The sequence below is a fragment of the Periophthalmus magnuspinnatus genome, chromosome 11 (assembly GCF_009829125.3).
Source record: "Periophthalmus magnuspinnatus isolate fPerMag1 chromosome 11, fPerMag1.2.pri, whole genome shotgun sequence".
Lineage (NCBI taxonomy): Eukaryota > Metazoa > Chordata > Actinopteri > Gobiiformes > Gobiidae > Periophthalmus > Periophthalmus magnuspinnatus.
This window is the reverse complement of record NC_047136.2, coordinates 19,358,299-19,365,176: the sequence shown is the minus strand read 5'-3', so window position 1 is coordinate 19,365,176 and position 6,878 is coordinate 19,358,299. Positions and strand designations below refer to the sequence as shown.

At 40.4% G+C, this 6,878-nt stretch overlaps 1 protein-coding gene across 1 annotated transcript in view; it reads right to left on the bottom strand.

Annotated features, from left to right (window-relative positions):
- Positions 1-5,791: 5,791 nt before the first annotated feature.
- Positions 5,792-6,878, bottom strand: part of igf2bp3 (insulin-like growth factor 2 mRNA binding protein 3) — a 47,586-nt gene continuing 46,499 nt past the window's right edge. The window contains exon 13 of the transcript XR_008648896.1: positions 5,792-5,810. The gene's annotated coding sequence lies outside the window, so the exon portion shown is untranslated. The remainder of the gene's footprint in view (positions 5,811-6,878) is intronic.

Genomic DNA, 6,878 nt, shown 5'->3' with positions numbered 1-6,878 from the left:
GTCCCATTGGCCGTGCACTGTTCACACTTTGGGTAGAACATGTCCTCCTGCTCCTCTTTGTCTGTCTGTCACTGTGCTGACAGCTCCGGCACTTTCTCCATCGGCAGAGACGTGACAAAAGCCTCCGAATGACACCCTCCTCACCCTCCCTCCTCACTCGCTCTAATCACATTAGACACAAAGACATCAGAGAATCTGGGACTATTGTTCCACTGCAGTCTGATTAGGGCCTGCGCTGTGGGAGGCCCTGGACACTGATTCACCTGAGATACTGTGTGTGCACAAATACAGTCGGGGTGTGTGTGTGTGTGTGTGCACAAATACAGTCTGTGTGTGTGTGTAGCTCACTGCAAAACCGGAAAATGTACCTAAAACTTACTATAAACACATTTTACTATATTTAAAGGGTCCATATTACGCTATTTTCTGGTCTATTTTATGATGTTCCCTCATCACAAACAGACCTGGAGTTGTGTTTTGTTTCATTCACACATGTTTAACACACAAACCGAAAACACTCTGCACCTTGTGATGTCATGTCGTAATACAGGAAGTGATCCACTGTGTTTTTAAACTCCATACAACTTTCTCTCTGTCAATTTCTACAGAACAACTGATGAGATCGCAAGATAGAACAGAGCTTTGGAGTTTTGGAGATGTAGATTAATAATAAAGAGTTACTCGAATTAAATGAAACAAAATACAACTCCGGGTATGTTTTTGAGGAGGTACCAATGTTCTAACATGACTTAAAGCTCACAGGAGTCAGTGTTGCACAATATAGGACCTTTAAGTGAAGCTGAAATTACTTGAAAGTTTCATGTTAAAATGTGATAAGAAAATGAACATGTTAATTATGCACAGAGGTACAATCCTTAGGTAATCCTGACCAAGACTAGAAATAAATGTAAATAAAATATTGCAAAAATAAAAGCTTAAATGAACATCCAATGCTTGTTAAGTTGAAATGCCACTATGATAAAGCAGGACCAAAATCTGTAAAATTACATCTTATATTTATGAAATTTTCTTGGAGAAAATTAATGAATGAAATGAAATGAATCAACAAAGCAATTTCTATTTTAAGTGCCACTATAATTTTTTTTCAGTGCAGTGGTCAAACGTCATCTCGTCAGTCTGATGCAGGTGAACATTTTGACAGACGTAGAACAGGTCACAGAGCAGATCACAGGGAGGAGCTTGAGGTACTGGTGAAGAGCAGCTGGGAGCTCAGATCTTCAGGTGACACATCCACACACCCAGCTGATCTCAAGATGCACCACACTGAAGAATTATCATCAAAAGCATGGGAGTCTACACCGCCTTTGTGCATCTGAAAAGGTCTTTTTCCAGTGCAGACCCAAGTGCATTTATTCCCCCCCCCAAAAAAAAACAACAAAAAAAAACCCAAAAAAACACACACATACTCATACAAACACAACTCCAGGTGTGTTTTTGATGAGGAAACAACAGTATAACATAAATCAGAAAATAACAAAATAGTTCAGTGTTATCCCATCAAATCCTTAATGCAAAAATATATATATCTTTATTAAGTCAGCAGAGTTAAATTATAGAATAGGAGATTTTCAAAGACTGAAACTTTGAAACACCGCTCCTCCTAAGCACACAGTCTGCCCCGGAATCTTCTTAAGGTACTTGGCTACATGAAGGACTCTTTAGGCCAGAACACCTAAGATGGTAATCACAAGAGGTAAGTAACATTTCACTAACAACAACTGGCAAATGCACTTGCTTATACTTATTTATTTTCTTTTACAGGTCACTTCATAACTGCAACAACAACCATTTCATAGACTGCTGGAATATCTCACTTGCTTGTTAATCATTGATAAGGGAATGTTTAATACAAGATCGCATGATTGTATAAGTCTAAGTACGAGCCAGGGCTGGACTGGGAGAAGAAATTGGCCCTGGACTATTTGGTCTGGACTGGCCCCTGTTTGCAAAGATTCACAAAAAAGTTGATATTATAGGCTAAGCTTCCTAATGTAATATTTGTGTATAATTTGATTATAACTCTGGTAATTTGATCCAAAATTGAATTTTAGATTGTCTCAGTAATAATGGTATGATATTGTTGCTGGCTTTTTTTTATTGAGCTGTATTTGTTACACAAACCCTAATGCTTTTGGTTCTTTTTAATAAGGAGGTGTCATTAACTGTAATTAAATGTAGTTTTATTAATTATGATGGTAGAAATGTAATCAATTACTATATAAAATAAAGTGTTTGACAGGCCCCCCTGTAGAACCCTAAGTGTGCTTGTGCGGCCCCTGGATGCTCAGAGCAGAGCCACAGTCAGTACAGTAGTGGACAGCAGTGGTCTAAAGTGGCCCCTAACCTCCACAGGCTTCACACACGTGTGTCAGGACGTCTGAACTTATATTTTATCTCACTTTCATACTTATATTTTATGCTCCTTTGCATAAATCACCTGAGAAACACGCGCGTTAGCGGTGAACAGCATCTTTTTCAATAAGCTAAAAACAACAGAACAACACAATATGTGATCTATCAATGTGAAATTAAAACTGGCGTTAAGATTGAAGAGTGTAGGGCTTAGAAACTTTCCCGGTGTTCACAAAATATCTTGAATTCAGCGTGATTTCAATAAACAGGTTCACCTCCAGCATCAGCTCTGTGCACACTGCGCTCGAGACAGGGGCAAGTGTCCCGCATCAGCCTCTCCCTGTGGGCTTTGGGCCAGCCCGGGTAACAAAAGAACTGGGCCAGAACCAAATGTGCGTGGGCCACATGTGCGTGAGGCCGCTGTGAACTCATGGCTGAACTTATACAGCCACGGGAAGCTGAATAAGAGCGGGACAATGAAGCGTTACATCAGGACTGTGCGTGGGGCACAGGTCTGACAGTGACCGGCCCAGTGCCACGGCCCAAGGGGAAGCTCACGGTGCTCCAGATGACCAGTCTAGTCCTGGGACTAGCCGCTTTTGGCGGGTTTGCTTCACAAAAATGGAATATATTTCAAGGACAAGCTAAATAGGATACTTTGGTGCCACAAATGCAATTTAATAATGTGGTAACAGACATTTATAATCACACCTGCATTTGTTTTTAATGTTTAAATGAACTTATGTATTTATTTGTTTTGTTTGTATTTTTTCCTGTAAGCTCTTTGAACAGGGCCCATGAAAACGAGAGTCTAAGAGCTCTCATTGGACTCTCCCTACATAAATAAAGATACATAGAGCCTAAATAAAAATAAAATTACAAGATGAAATAACTTGTGAGTAAAGCAGTTTGTAGCATGTTTGAAAATCAGATTCTCCGCGTAAATGAGACGTCTTGTATCTATGTTTGCCAAGTGTGGTTATACATGTTAAAGGGTTTCTCTTCCCTCTGTACTGTGTATCCAAAGCGCGCTCTCCAGGTTAAACACAGACTCCTCACAGATGCTAATGTGGAGGAAATGGCGCAGCAGACCAGCTCCGAGAGGCTTTCAGGAGGAGCACGTCCCCACATTTACCCCGCGCTCCGTGGGTGAATGTGAGCGCGCCGGTGTCAGTAAGTACTTCCGCGCATTTGTTATGTCACTGGCGTATTCACACATCAAAGTGTACAAATGTGTCATGCTATTTGATACAACCACCTTTAAATCCAAACAAGACCCGTGCAGACTGGCTTCAATAAGGCACTAAAGAACTGCGTGGAGTCAAAAAGTAAAGTAAAATGGAAATGGATATTCAAAGTAAAAGTATTAGTAACTACTACACTTCACATGATGTACTTGTGAATGAAAGTTTAAAAAAAAAGGTGCCACAATATTGAACAATTATCGACCAATCTCAAATCTGCCATTTTTAGGCAAAGTCCTTGAAAAAGTTGTTTACCAACAGCTTATTAACGTCCTTGAAATGAACAACTCCTTTGATGTTTTCCAATCAGGTTTTAGACCCCACCACAGCACTGAGACTGCTCTTATCAAGGTGACAAATGACATCCGCCTGAACACTGATGCAGGCAAAGTCTCAGTCTTGATCCTGTTAGATCTGAGTGCTGCCTTTGACACTGTGGATCATGGATCCTCTTACAGAGACTGGAGGACTGGGTGGGCATCTCTGGTACGGCACTAAACTGGTTCAAGTCCTATTTAGAAAACAGGGAGTACTTTGTTGAAATTGGAAAATGTATATCAGATAAAATGTCCCTGACCTGTGGGGTGCCCCAGGGTTCAATCCTGGGACCCCTGCTGTTCAATCTCTACATGCTGCCATTAGGCCAGTTAATACGCAGCAATAATGTGTCTTACCACAACTATGCAGATGACACTCAGATCTATGTCTCACTAGCAGCAGGTGAATATGGACCAGTGGATTCACTCTGCCACTGCATCCAACAGATCAGTGTGTGGAGGAAAAACAACTTTCTCCAGCTAAACTCAGACAAGACTGAAGTCATCATCTTTGGCCCACAGAAACATAGAGAAAGTGTCAGCAGTCACCTCCAGTCTCTCTCTCTAAAACCTTCAAATCAGGCTAGAAATCTAGGGGTAATAATGGACTCAGACTTGAACTTTAACAGCCACATCAAATCAATAACATCTGCAGCTTTTTACCACCTAAAAAACATTGCAAAAATCAAAGGTATACTGTCAAAGCCAGACTTAGAGAGACTTATCCATGCATTTGTCTCCAGTAGGTTAGACTACTGTAACGGCCTGCTCACTGGCCTCTCCAAACGAGCCTTAACACAGCTGCAGTACATCCAGAATGCTGCTGCTCGGGTCCTGACTAGAACCAGGAAGTATGAGCACATAAGTCCTGTGCTCAGGTCTCTGCACTGGCTTCCTGTAGCTCAAAGAATAGACTTTAAAGCAGCTCTGCTTGTGTATAAGTCTCTCCATGGCCTAAGTCCAAAGTATATCTCCGACATGTTAGTGCCATATGAACCATCTCGCAATTTGAGGACTTCAGGGATCGGCCTCCTGCTGGTGCCCAGAGTCAGGACTAAACATGGGGAATCAGCGTTTAAATTTTATGCAGCTAAAACTTGGAACAGTCTTCCTGAAGATGTGAGACAGGCCTCTACTTTGACAATGTTTAAATCCAGACTCAAAACAGTTCTGTTTAGCTGTGCATATGACTGACAGGTTTTTATTCTGCACTCTTCTCTTTTAATGTTGATTTTATGATGATTATTTGTGATTATTTATGTTTGATTTGTGTGATTTTAATGTCTTTCTTATTCTGTAAAGCACTTTGAATTACCTTGTGTACGAATTGTGCTATACAAATAAACTTGCCTTGCCTTGCCTTGCCTTCTCTTCAACTGTTGCTGTCAGGCTCATCATTGTGACTAAAATGTTTGTATTAACTCACTGTATATGATCCTGGGGTTTTTATTTCGCAATTTTGTTCCTAAACCAAGATATATACGCTAATACAGTCTAATCAGGTGCCTCCTTTCCCCCAGTGCAGGTGAGAAGGGGGTGGTACCTTCCACAAACTCACTCCTGATTGGTTTCATTCAGCATTTGGAGCAGAGGCTTTAGTCAAATGAGCTGCATCGATTAGAGTAGGAGACTAGATTGCGATACACAGACTTTTCTTACTCTGCTTAATAATTAGTCATTCAATTTCAATTCAATGTATTTTTGTAAAGCCCACAATCACTTCAGCAGTCGCCTCTTAGGGCTGAACATGATAAATAATGAGAAACAGACAAGCAAATTAATCAACAGAAAACAGGCAAATGGATAAATGTTCCAGAACATGCCCTGTTCTTAGACCCTCCTTCTCAGCAAAGGAAAAACAAAAAAAAACAAAAAACTGTGGGGAAAAAAGCGAAACCTCGAGGAATAAGTAAATTCCTCCAGCTGAGGTCCTGACTGGCCCAGCTCAAGATCTGGAGATGGGTCCCCAGGCACTGCACCGGTCAGATGCAGAGGACAAATTTGCAGGGACTAGGGAAGTGTTTTAAATATATTTATAATTTAGTGGCTTTTCGAAATAAAATCTTTTTAGTCTTATTGTAAATCTCCATTAAACTTTAGAATTTAGAAGTCTCTAAAGGAAACATAAGAGTGCTTTTTGATTCCAGAGCAGTAGTGCCCCTTCATCATTGGCTCAAGGTCAGAATATTACACTAGACTGGTTTCTGCAGGTATCATCCTTGACAGTTAACGTTAAGTCCTGTTACAATTCTTTGCTTATTACATTACTTGAGCTGAAATGACCTTTCATGTACTATGAGGGTGAGCTCTTATTACTGCCCCTGTGGCTTGGACCCACACCACACATAATTGCACCACAAATCAGCACAATTCTTTATCAACACTTTACATTTGACTCTGAAGCTCTCAAAGTCTTTGTGAAATACGTTGTTTTTTTTTACTCTGAAGTGCTTCTACTTTTATTTATGTAGCCCACTAGTTGAGTTCTCGAGTATTGTTTTGGTCTCGTATGACAAAAGATGTAAATGGTCACGTTTTTATACAGCATTTTTCCACCTTCAAGTCACTCAAAGCTCTTTACATCAAGGAACCACTCACCCATTCACACACACTCATACACCAGTGTACACAGACACATACAGTATATCAAAACAACACAAATTCTTACAGTTATTTAATCACAATTGTTGATTACTCAAAGCATAATTGGTCGCCTAATCAACAGCAACACATCAACAAATCAGGCTCCTCCTGGTATGAGATTGTAAAACAGAATTCCATTATAATTACAAATTCATGAACACAAATTTTGCCAATTTTTAACTCACTTTGAATTCCGTTACCCCTTAAACCTGTAGAGCTGAGGAGTTTTGGTCCTCACCTCACGCACTGTGCCTCTGCACCGTTGCTGGGTAATCAAGCGTTCGTTTGTCATCTAATTGCC